Below are 13573 nucleotides of genomic sequence, written 5' to 3'. Positions count from 1 at the left end.
TTAAAAGGAATTTTTTAACCTTTTATATGAGGATTTGTATGGGTAAAATGTTGTTCATTTTATTTCAAGATTGCATAAAATTCCTAAACACCTGACAATATTCTCACTCTCCATGTTATATCCTGATACTAATCAGACAGTGGTATGGTATTGTTACTCATGGTTTTAGTTATTCTTTAAAAAGGCTACAAATCATGGAAACAACCAAATTTTCATCAGTCACACCACTTTGCTCTAATGTTTTTCTCAAAGATGTGTGGTCAGTTATAAGTCAGAACTTCATCTACAACAAAAAGGGGCTTTAAAAGAAAAGCAAAACAAATGTATAAATTATGTCTTACCTGTTAATTAACATAACTCTGGTAAAGGTGTAAATGTGAAACAGGACAAGACCTCTGCTATGGTTTGTCAATATAAGACAATTGTCAAGTGTTTTTATTTCTGGAAGCAGCTTCATTTAAAATGCTTATAAGAAAAGTAGGACTTAAATTGAAAACTCTTACTGCAGTTACATTTACTTTTTAAAAAAATATTTCTTTTGAGAAATCTTCACACACCTATAGTTTATCCACTATGTACAATCAGTGGCTCGCAATATCATCACATAGTTGTGTGTTCACCACCATGATCATTTTTAGAACATTTGTATCACTCCAGAAAAAGAAATAAAAAGAAAAAGGTCATATATCCTACACCCTTTAACCTTCCCTCTCATTGACCATTAGTATTCCAATCTACCCTTTATCTCCATTATTATTTATTTATTTTATCCATTTTTTTACTCATCTGTCCATACTCTGGATAAAAGGAGTATCAGAAACAAGGTTTTCACAATCACACAGTCACATTGTAAAAGTTATATTGTTATACTATCGTCTGCAAGAATCAAGGCTACTGGAACACAGCTCTACAGTTTTAGGTACTTCCATCTAGCCACTCCAATACACCATAAACTAAAAAGGGATATCTACATAATGCATAAGAATAACCTCAAGGAGAACCTCTTAACTCTGAAATCTTTCAGCCACTAAAACTTAATTTTATCTCATTTCTCTCTTCCCCTTTTTTGTCAAGAAGCCTTTCTCAGTCCCATGATGCTGGGTTCCAGCTCATCCCGGGAGTTCTGTCCCATGTTGCCAGGGAGATTTACACCCCTGGGAGTCATGTCCTGTGTAGGGGGATGGCAGTGAGTTCATGTGCCGAGTTGGCTTCGAGAGAGAGGCCTTATCTGAGCAACAAAAGAGGCTCTCTGGGGGTAACTCTTAGGCATAATTATAAGTAGGCTTAGCTTCTCTTTTGCAGGAATATGTTTCATAAGGTCAGACCCCAAGATTGAGGGCTCAGCCTATTGATCTGGTTGTCCCCACTGCTTGCGAGCATATCAGGAATTCCCCAGATGGGGAAGTTTAATGTTTCCGCCTTTCTCCCCAGTCTCCTCAGGAAACTTTGCAAATACTTTTTTGTTCCCTGCCCAAATTACTCAGGGATATACTGCTGTATCACAATAACGTGTAGAAACCAACAAGATCTCACACCCTGTTCAATAATTCATGTTATTATGGTGTTTGAATAAGTTGACCATACAAGTTAAATTAGATAACGTGCTACTGAAAATACAAATTTTGCACCAAATAAACATCCCCTTCTTTGGTCTCACACAGAAATTGAAGTTTTAAAATGCAGTCAATATCATCCTTTACCATTTAGTCTGATTTACCTTACTCCTATCCAGATCAGCTTCATTCATATGTCTAACTGAAGTCTAATCATTTTTTCATCTCAGAATTTAGAATAACAGTATGACTCCAGAATAGATGTGAATGCTGTAAGAGCTTACAATCTAGGATCCTTTACAGTAGGTCTTCACCTGATAACCTATGCTCTCGAATTCAATTCTCAGAGTTTGCACATTATAATTAGTCTATGTTAGTGAGGCCTTATAATATTTCTCTTTTTGTTTCTGGCTTATTTCACTCAACATACTGTCCTCAAGGTCATTTACACAGTTGCATGCCTCACAACTTCATTCCTTCTTGCAGCTGCTCAGTAGTTCATTGTATGTATACCCCACAGTTCCCCTAGTCCTTGTATCCTTAGGCCACCTCCATCCAATGCAAATTGAGAACACTGCCACCGTAAACACCAGTATGCAAATGCCCATTCAAGTCCTTGCTCTCAGTTCCTCCAAGTATACACCTAATTACAGGGTTGCAGGATCATGCAGCAACTCCACCCTTAGCCTCCGGCGGAGTCACCACACTGCTCTCCAGAGGGGCTTCATCTCTCTACTTCCCTACTAACAGTGAATAGGAAGACCCCTCTCTCTCTCCACAATTTCTCCAGAACTTGTATCTCTCTGCTCATTTTTAAGAAGTTTTATTCATTATCCTAAAACCTGCCCATCTTTTGATACTGTAAAACTGTCAGAATTACAGTTCGGGGAGACAGATTTTTAGGCCAATAGGCCATCTGCTCTCCTGCTTCTTGCCTACCAATAAACTCTTTCTTTCTTTGAAACCCCTGTGTCCCAGGAATTGGTCATTGAGCACATTAGGCAAGAATCCACTGCCTTTGTCCGGTAACAGTAGTTTGTGCTCACAGAGCAGCTGAAAGTCACAATAAGGTACAGATTATTTTAGATAGAAGATAAATCTTGTTTTTGCTTTCACATAAAAAATTTTTTTTTCCATACATTCTAGTGGAAATTACCACTAGAACCCTGATGAACAAAGAATAACTGTGGAGTAGGCAACACAGTGCACTAGGAACCAAATTCAACACTTTTCATGATTGTGAATAGCAAAGTAGTAGGAAAAATCCAGAATGCTACACTTATTTAGACTTCCACACACAACAGTGTAAGCCATTGAAAACGGATACAACATTGGGGAAACTGGTACACTGGCATTTCTCTGCTCAAGTGAGAACTCTTTTAAAATTTCATCACTTTTAGTGCCAACCTTGGTTAAAGAAATAAAACAAAACCTAGATCTACCATGTATGAATTTTCTGTTCCAGGAGGGGGACAATATTTTCTGTTCCAGGAGGGGGGAGCTTCATTGCTCAGGAAGCTCCATCCAGCAGAAGAAAAATATGTGTAGATTCTGTGCACTCTCCTCTTTCATTAGCAAGATGTTACAAGGGAGATGATGAGAAGAAAATTGTGGAATTCTATCATAATGGAATATGGGAGGAGCTGGCATTTCTGCTTATGTAATTAAAATTGTTCTTAAGATGAAACTTGAAATTACTCGTTTAGCTGAACTCATCACAGTTTTAACCTATTGAAATGAAATGAAGTTCACTCCTTGGGTTAAAAACCCCAAGCTACTATTGGCAACAAGAGGACAATAAGGACAAAAGACCACAGATTCACTGCATTGTTATCAAAAATGGGTTTCCTTGCTATGTACTATGCTTCATTCTTTGGATTGTTGACAACCACAACAGTGTTTTCATCCAAACCAGCAATCTGCGTTGTAGCTCCTAAATATGAGCTCCTACTAACCCAGCCAGACCACCAAATGTAATAATTGGCCACCAGGGAGCATAAATGTTTAAATCATTCACCAAAACCAATTGTGTGAGGAAGTCTGCAATGCCTGATATCAGACAAAGTGGTGGGTTCTCCGCCCTCTGTGCATAAGAGCCAATCCATAACAACAGGGTTTCAAAGAGAGAAAGAGTTTATTGCTAGGCATGAAGTAGGAGATCAGATGCCTATCAGCCTAAAAATCTGTCTCCCCAAGTGTGATGGTTAGATTCTGGTGTCAACTTGGCCAAGCGATGATGTCCAGTTGTCTGGTCAGGTAAGCATTGGCCTGAGGTTGCTGCAAGGATAGTTCACGGCTGATTGATAAACCGGAAGGCTGGATTATTAAATCATCAGTCAGTTGATTGCAGCTGTGACAGATTGCATCTGTGATCAAATAAGGAGTATCTCCCACCAATAAGATAATCCAATCCGTTGGAGACTTTTAAGGGAGAAGAGAGACTTTTTCACTGCTTCTTCAGCCAATGAGCCTCTCCTATGGAGGTTGTCCAGATGCTTCATCAGAGCTGCCAGCTTCACAGCCTGACCTATGGATTTTGGAGTTTTCCATTCCCACAATTGTGTGAGATAGCTTTATAAATCTCATATTTACAGATTTCTCCTCTTTGTTCTGTTTCTCTAGAGAACCCTGCCCACAACGGTACCACCGAGGAGACTAGAGGCAAGGTCCACTAACATTACCCCACCATTTGTCCAGACTGGAATTTTCTCCCAGGGATTTATCAACTTTGTCAGGCTTTTAATCAGAACAGTCCTGATTTCTGAAGTCCATGTGTCTAGCCAAGAGAGACAGAAACATCCAGGAAGCAATGTTCTTCTTGGAAAAAGCTATTCAGATTTACCTGCAGCCACTTTCTATCATGTACAGCAGGGTTAGCTTTGTGGGTATAGCTCCATTACAGAATACCTGAGCCCACTCCTCTGCCCACCTTCCTTAAATTCTGATTCTAGATGCTTTTTTATTTCTCCCTTCCATTTAGTGGGTTTTGAAGAAGAAAGTAAAAGCATCAGCAAAGATGTTAAAAAGTTGAAATTTGCAATGGTTTGGGCAAATCCAACCACCAGCCCTCCCAAAGCCCCATTGTGATCTAGACTCATATTTTAAAGCCATTTAAAATGATCAAAACAGGAACAACAGGAAATAGACAATGTCAAGGAGAAATAGGCTGTAAATTACCATAATAGGTACTTGCAGTCATTGATATAATACAGGAAGCCAAAGAAATGTAAGTGATCAAGCTCTGTATAACTATTTAGTTATCATCTTTGTATATCATATTGTCATCAAGATCTGTCATGGAAAACAAGGATATAATCATCTGGGGGAGAAAATATAGAGCCTTTCTGAGAAAAAGTCATTTTACTTGCCAGCACAACAATTGCTTAGAGGCACTCATAGATATCAACATGTTCCATCACTCTCCCTCATTTGTTTTTTCAATCTCCCTTATTTTTGAAAGAGAGTTTTGCTGGATAAAGAATTCTTGGTTGGCAATTTTTTGCACTCAGCACTTTAAATATGCCATTCCATTGCCTTCTTGCTTCCATGGTTTCTGAAGAGAAACTGGAACTTACTCTTATTGAGGCTCCATTGTATGTGACATGTTGCTTCTCTCACAGCTTTCAGAATTCTCTTTTTCTTTGATATTTGATAGTTTGGTTATAATATGCCATGACATGTAGGCCTATTTGGGTTTATCCTGTTTGGAATTCTCTGAGCATTGTTTTAGTTTTCTAGTTGCTAAGAGAAAGCTAACCCATAGATTGGGTTAGCTTAAACAATGGGAATTTATTGGCTCACACTTTTGAAGCTAGAAATCCAAAATCAAAGTGTCACCAAGCCAGTGCTTTCTTCCAGAAATCAGCACTCTGAGGCTGGCTGCCAGCGATCCTTGATCCTTGGCTTTTCTGTCATATGGCAATGCATGGAGAGCTGCTTCTGGCTTTTCTGGGTTTTATTGACTTCCAGATTCTTCCCATGGCTTTCTCTCTATGTGTCTGAATTTCATTCTGCTTATAAAGGACTCCAGTAATAGGCTTAAGATCTGTCCTGATTCAGTTGGGCCACCCTTAACTGAAGTAACCTCGTCAGAAGGTTCTATTACAATGGGGGCCACACCCATGGAAATGGATGAAGGTTCAGAACATGTTTTTCTGAGTTACATAGCTCCAAGCCACACAGGTATCTTACCTGTGTATATTCATGTCTTTCATTAAATTTGGGAAGTTTACAGCCAATATTTCTTTGAATATTTTCTCTTTCTCTTCCTTCTGAGGCTCCCACAATGCATATATTGGTGCATTTGATGGTGTCCCAAAGATTCCTCAAGCTCTGTTCACTTTTCTTCATTCTTTCTTATTTCTACTTCTCAGACTGGACAATTCCAATTATCTTCTCTTTAAGTTCACTGATTCTTTCTTCTGCCAGTGCTAATCTGCTGTTGGATCCCTCTAGGGAATTTTAAATTTCTGTTACTATGGTTCCTTTTCATAATTGCCACCGCTTTATTGATTATCTGTGTTCATCCTTTGTTTTCCTGATTTCCTTTAGTTCTTTGTCCATTTTTCCTTTAGTTTTTAGATCATATGCAGGGCCATTAAAATGAAAGTCTTTGTTATGGTCCTCTTTATTGAGGTTTCTAATTCGTGAATCTTCTCCTTTTCCTGGCCCATCACTGCTTGTTTATTTGATCTTTTGTTGAAACCTGGACATTGTGATATTTTTATGTGTTATCACTACAATTTAGACACTGAAGTGTCTTTTCCTTAAGCTTGTATCCATTTAGTGTTATGGCAAGTTTTTTTGAATACCCAGAGCTAACAAAAAGAAGAAAGATGAGAAGAAGGAGGAGGTAAGGGATGAGAAAGACATAACACCTTTCCCAGTCTTTGTAGATTGACCAGTGGAAGGGCTCTTCTTCAGGGCTTATCCATGCAATGAGTTTAGAGTTATTCCAGGCCAAGATAGGGGCCACCTTGATCCTTTCTGTGTTTGTGTCTTGTTTTGGGCATGCTCAGGTGGCTCCAGGAATTCTTCCATTTACACAGATATGAATGTCCCCTCTTCCCTAGGAAACAGTTCTCTCATGATCCCAGATACTGCATGCATACAGCTAAAAATCCCTTGCCCTTTCCAGCACGATTTGACTGCCACCCACAGCATTCTGTAGGGAAGTTATGTGAATTGCTTTCTACCTGCAGGGCAAGTTCTGGGATGACCCATCCATCAAACTACCGCCAGACAGATTGGGCCTGGCATACATGCTTCCAGGATGTGCATGAGGGTTACTTTGCTCTCTCTGGAACCAGGACCAGGGATCCTCACTGTGAGTATGGACCAGCTCTTCCTGAGCCACTGAGGGGTGGAGGAGGGGCCATCCAGGGTGCTATGAGAACCTCCTGCTTTTAAGTAGCTTTTTTCTTGATGTGGTGCTTGCCCTGTTGCTGCCATTCTTTAACTGTTTTCTGAAACTTCATTTCTGTGAGTTCTTGCTGATTGTTCAAACCTTCTGTCCTATGTTTAACTTTTGACAAATTGCCAAACTATCTTGCATAGTGGCTGACCATTTTGCGTTCCTACCAATAAGGGTTTCTATGACTCTACATCCTTGTCAGCACTTAATCTTTTCCATTTTTTAAAAATAATAGCTATTCTAGTGGGAGTGAAGTAGTGCATCATTGTGGCTTCGATTCGCATTTCTCTAATGGCTAATGATGTTGAACATTTTTTCTTGTGGTTATTGGCCATTTGTATATCTTCTTTGGAGAAATGTCTATTCAAGTTCTTGTCCAGTTTTTCCCTAAACTAGACCAATTATTGCAAGCTGTATTGGATGTGTTTAGGTTTAAATAATAAAACAAATCTATTCTTCAGCATTATATCCCAGGATTATTTGATTTCCTTTGATGGTGACTGCAAACTGGAAAACTGTCAGGCAGGCTGGTCTCAAGGTGGAAGACATGGCCTGTAGCCATCCTTAAAATTCTCACATTAGTGCTTAAAAAAATAAAATAAAATACCCCACAGAGCAGGGTGTGCATCATGGGGAACATTTGAGTTCCACTTGAGAGCGTTATATACTTTAATGATAAGAAATCAATTTATATTTCACCAGGTAAATGGGAATTGAGGTGGGAGGAATTGGAGTTAATTGGCATCATATTTCTGATTTGGGCTATAAATGTTTTAGAGTTCCTTACCAGGATTGGCTACATAGGTAGAATGTTGTTGGCCTATTTTTTAATTGGTTGTTGTCTTTTTGTCATCAAGTTGTAGGAATTCTTTATATATTCTGGATGTTAAACCCTTATCAGACATATGGTTCCAACAATTTTTTCCATTCTTCTGGTTGATTTTTTACTTTCTTAAGCCATGTTTTCTCTTTTTTAAATAACTTTTTGTTGTATAGTATAATATATATACAAAGCAAATAAATAAAAAAGCAATAGGTTTCAAAGCATTCTTCAAAAAGTGGTTACAGGATAGGTCCCAGAGTTTGTTATGGGCTACTATACAATCCTCTCATATTTTTCCTTCTAGCTGCTCCAGAATACAGGGGGCTAGAGCACTTAAATACTTTTTTATCATCACAATCGATACTTTTTTCCTTCTTTTTTTGGTGAACAATAACATATACACAAAAAAGCTATAAATTTCAAAGCGCAGCACCACAATTAGTTGTAGAACATATTTCAGACTTTGACATAGGTTGCAATTTCACAATTTTACGTTTTTACTTCTAGCTGCTCTAAAACACTGGAGACTAAAAGAGATATCAATTTAATGATTCAGTATTCATATTCACTTGTTAAATCCTATCTTCTATGCATAATTCCACCATCATCTTTGGTTTTTCCACACCTCTCATTGGGGTTGTTTGGACTATGGCAATTCTAAATTTTTGCTATTGGAAGGGTTTGTCACTAATATGGGGTAGGGAGATGGAACTATCTGATGTTTTCGAGAGGCTGGGCTAGGTTTCAGGACTTATCTGGACCAGGGACCCATCTGGAGGTTGTAGGTTTCTGGAAAGTTACTCTAGTGCCTGCAACCCCTGTGAAATCTTATATATTGCCCTAGGTGTTCTTTAGGGTTGGCTGGAATAGTCCTGGTTGGGTGTTGGCAGGTTATGACAGGTAGCAAGGTCTACCTGAAGCTTGAGTAAGAGCAACCTCCAGAGTAGCCTCTCGACTCTGAACTCTCTCTGCCACTGATACTTTATTAATTACACTTCTTTTCCCCCTTTTGGTCAGGATGTAATTGTTGATCCCATGTGCCAGGTCTGGATTCATTCCTGGGACTCATCTCTCACGTTGCCAAGGAGACTTTCACCCCTGGATGTCATGTCCCATGTAGGGGGGAAGGCAATGATTTCACTTGCAGAGTTGCGCTTAGAGAGACTGAGGCTACATCTGAGCAACAACAGAGGTCCTCCAGAAGTAACTCTTAGGCATGCCTATAGGTAGTCTAAGCTTCTCCGCTACCTACATAAGCTTCACAAGAGTAAGCCTCAAGATTGAGGGCAGAGCCATGCTTTCTTAAGCAAACTATACAGGATAGAATTTGTCTTTCTGCTATTAGCTCAAGGTCTTTATCATAATTTGGTTTCTGTGTGTATTTATGGAGTGCATGCCGTGTGACACAGACTATGTCAAGTGCATACACACCCCACTTAGTCTCACAGCAACCTGCCAGGGAGAGACTCATCTTAACCTTCCAGAGGAGTAAAGGGAGGCTCAGAGGCATCTGCCTTTGGAGCTGGTGCATTTAAAGAAACTGCCTTTAAATGTACTGTGTTTACATGATTTCTTTAGCAGAGTATACCTGTGCTGGTTTGAAGCTATTATGTACCCCAGAAAAGCCATGTCCTTTAATTCTCATTCAGTATTGCTTGGTGGGATCTTTTTTATTTTGTTTCCATGGAGATGTGACCAACCCAATTGTGGGTGGTAACTTTTGATTAGATGGTTTCCATGGAGATGTGTCTCCACCCATTCAAGGTGGGATTGCTTACTAGAGCCTTTTAAGAGGGAATCATTTTGGAAAAAACTTTAGAGCCAACAGAACCAACAGAGCCCACACAGCCAGAGACCTTTGGAGACACATAAAGAAAACATCCCCCTGGGGAAGCCATTGAAGAAGCCTGGAGAGAAAGCTAGCAGATGTCACCATGTACCTTTCCGGTGGAGAAAGAAACACTGAATGTCATCAGCCTTTTTGAACCAAGGTATCTTTTCCTGGATGCCTTAGTTAGGACATTTTTATAGCCTTGCCTTAATTTAGATATTTTCATGGCCTTAGAACTTCAAGCTTGCAACTTAATAATTTTAGTTTTTAAAAAGTCATTCTGTTTCTGATATATATTGCATTCCAGCAGCTTTTACAAACTAAAACAACACCAAAGAGAACTTCCTTTTTGGATTATCAATTAAGTCCCAGGTACCATGTATGCATAGCAAAATAATGTTCTCCCTTTGGGTACCCAATGTGCGTAGTCAAATGAGGCTTGTCAGTCTGTTTGCTCCTAGGTTTAATGACCGAGAATGGGAAACTTTTGAGTTCCTGTCTCTGCCTGTTATTTGCTATCAGATTCTAAGCTTACTTTTATTCATGTATCTGCAGTAGTATTGCCTCTTCTCCAGATTAAAAAAAAGTTTGTTAAACCTTTATGTAAGAGTAGATAGGTAGATTTTTAGTGAGGTTTGAAGTAATCTTATGAGTAAAGTATATGGGATTTACTTAGTGCATGGATTTAGTGATCTTATTTTGATGGTTCCAATAGATGTTTTTATTTTCTTTTAGTTCTTAGGTATCTTATGGGTGGAGATCATCAGATGGTTGAATTCTGATTGAGAGGCTGCTCTGCTTCTGAAAGAACCATATCAACTCCTTGCATATCTTATTTTTTGAATTAGAAAAACAATACTTATTAGTAGTAAAAACTTCAAGTACTACCAAATCACTTAAAATAAAAATGTTACTCCCTGCCAAGTCTCCACAAATTTCATTTATTAAGATTTTTAAAAACAAAACTGTACATATACTTTAAAAAAAAAGACAACATTTATTAATTCTGAATACAGCATGGAGGGTAGAAGAGTGTTGTCCTGGAAAGAATGGATTCTGACATTTCTCAGGCTATTTACCAGCTATGACTGTGAGGGAAATCACTTGATCTCTGTGGGTCTCAGAGGATTGTCTGTGAAAGGAAACTTTCATCATCCATACCCATGGTCCAGAGGACTTCTTGAGCTCTCCAACTTTTAGGTCTCTGGTACAAGTTTCTTGTAAATAACAAAAGTATACTTCTTTGAAATTGCTTCTTTAGTTCAAATTTCTTATTGGTTTAACTGACCTTCCCACAAATTGATTTAAATTGATGAGTTTTGGTTGTATTACATGTGCATCTTTCAGGATGCAATCTGAAACATATGTTGACCAAAATAATGTATTTATCTTCAAAGCTGCTCTGATTACAAACAGGCTAGCAAACCAAACAGTGATCCATCATGATGATGCTCTTTCTTTTCAGCTTGTTAATTTCTGTAACAGTTTCTGCCCATGGGTCCTAACAGTCATGAAACGGCATTCCTTGTTGGTTACAACCTATCTCTTTTTAAAAAATATTTCTATTGAAAAATATCCACACACCTACAGACCAACCATGTTATACCATCAGTAACTCATGATATCATCACATAGTTGTGTGTTCTTCACCATGATCACTTTTAGAACATTTGTATCATGTCAGAAAAAGAAATAAAAAGAAAAAAAAGAACTCATGTATCCCATACCCCTTACCCCTCCCTCTCATTGACCCACAGTATTTCAATCTACCCAATTTTCACCCTTTATCTCTCCCTATTATTTATTTGGTTTTGATCCTTTTTTTTTTACTTATAAGTTCATACCCTGGATAAAAAGCAGCAAAGGTTTTCACAATCACACAGTCACATTGTAAAAACTATATAGTTATACAATCTTCTTTAAGAATCGAGGCTCCTAGAACACAGTTCAACAGTTTCAGGCACTTCCCTCTAGCCATTCTAAAACACCACAAACTAAAAAGGGATATCTATATAAAGCATAAGAATAACTTCCAACATAGATTTTATTGGTTTGTCCAGAGTGATGCCCCGATGAATTCCAGAGTGATTTGATCAGTGAGTGGAAAAGTATTTGCAAAGTCCCCTTTGGGGAATGGTGAGAATGGGGGAAAATTTGACCTCCCCAAGTTGAATTCTTGATATTCTCACAAGCAGTGTGGACAACCAAAGCTATAGACTGAGCCCCCAGTCTTGGGGTTTGTTCATATGAAACTTAACCCCACAAAGGATAGGTCAAGCCAACTTAAAATTAGGCCTAAGAGTCACCCCCCAGAGAACCTCTTTTGTTGCTCAGTTGTGGCCTCTCTCTCCAGCCAACACAACAAACAAACTCACCACCCTCCCCCGTCTACGTGGGACATGACTCCCAGGAGTGTGGACCTTCCTGGCAATGTGGGACAGAAATCCCAGAATAAGCTGAGATTCAGCATCAAGGGACTGAGAAAACCTCTAGAATGAGCTGAAACCCAGAATCAAGGGATTAAGAAAACCTTCTTGACCAAAAGGGGGAAGAGTGAAATGAGACAAAGTGTCAATGGCTGAGAGATTCCAAACAGTCGAGAGGTTATCCTGGAGGTTATTCTTACGCATTAAGTAAATATCACCTTGTTATCCAAGATATAATGGAGAGGCCGGAGGGAACTGCCTGAAAATGTAGAGCTGTGTTCTAGGAACCATGTTTCTTGATAATGATTGTATAATGATATAGCTTTCACAATGTGACTGTGTGATTGTGAAAACTTTGTGTCTGATGCTCCTTTTATCTACCTTGTCAACAGATGAGAGGAACATATGGAATAAAAATAAATAATAGGGGGAACAAATGTTAAAATAAATTTAGTTTGAAATGGTAGTGATCAATGAAGGGGAGGGGTAAGGGGTATGGTATGTAAATTTTTTCTTTTTTTTCTGTTGTCTTTTTATTTCTTTTTCTGAATGATGCAAGTGTTCTAAGAAATGATCATGATGATGAATATGCAACTATGTGATGATATTGTGAATTACTGATCATATATGTAGAATGGAATGAGCATATATTAAGAATGTGTTTCCTTTTTGTAATTTTTTATTAATTAAATAAAAAATTAAAAAAAAAAAAAAAGAATAACCTCCAGCATAACCTCCCAACTCTGTTTGAAATTTTTCAGCCACTGAGACTTTATTTTTTCTCATTTCTCTCTTCTCCCTTTTGGTCAAGAAGACTTTCTCATTCGGATGATGCTGGGTCCTGGCACATCCCTGGGAATCAGGTCCCATATTGCCAGGGAGAGTTATACCCCTGAGAGTCATGTCCCACTAAGGGGGAAGGGCAGTGAATTCACCTGCCACGTTGGCTTAGAGAAAGAGACCACACCTGGGCAACATCAGAGGCTTTCTGGGGGTACTTCTTAGGCATAATTATCCGTAGACTTAGCCTCTCCTTTGTAGGAATAAGCTTCATAAGGGCAAGCCCCAAGATTAAGGGCTCAGTCTAATGAATTGGTTGTCCCCACTGCTTATGAGAATTTCCGGAATTTCCTAGATGGAGAAGTTTAATATTTCCTCCTTTCTCCCCAGTTCCTCCAGGGTAACTTTTTAAATTGTATAATATGACATATACATAAACCAAAGAAAGAAAAAAGCAAGAGTTTTCAAAGCACTCTTCAACAAGCCATTACTGGACAATCCCAGAGTTTGTTATAGGCTACGAAACCATCATCTCAGATTTTTCCTTCTAGCTGCTCCAGAAGTACTTTGGAGCCCTCCAGGGTGCCAAAGTGTCCTCCAGGGTACTTTGCAATACATTCTTATTCTCTGCCCAAATTACTCTGGAATATATTTGGCCATCATATTAACCTGTACAACCCAAGAAGATCTTACGCCCTATTCAGGAATCCATGTAATTATGGTGTTCAAGGAAACTGACCATACAAG

The 13573-nt window shown here is 38.7% G+C and overlaps 1 pseudogene; it reads right to left on the bottom strand.

The window, feature by feature from the left end:
• Positions 1-3301: 3301 nt before the first annotated feature.
• LOC143666619 (transmembrane protein 19-like) lies at positions 3302-4851 on the bottom strand (annotated as a pseudogene).
• Between the last annotated feature and the right edge of the window lie 8722 nt (positions 4852-13573).

This window comes from Tamandua tetradactyla, chromosome 23 (genome assembly GCF_023851605.1).
Source record: "Tamandua tetradactyla isolate mTamTet1 chromosome 23, mTamTet1.pri, whole genome shotgun sequence".
Taxonomy (NCBI): Eukaryota; Metazoa; Chordata; class Mammalia; order Pilosa; family Myrmecophagidae; genus Tamandua; species Tamandua tetradactyla.
The sequence above is the reverse complement of the archived record's forward strand: the minus strand, read 5'-3'. Positions and strand labels throughout refer to the sequence as shown.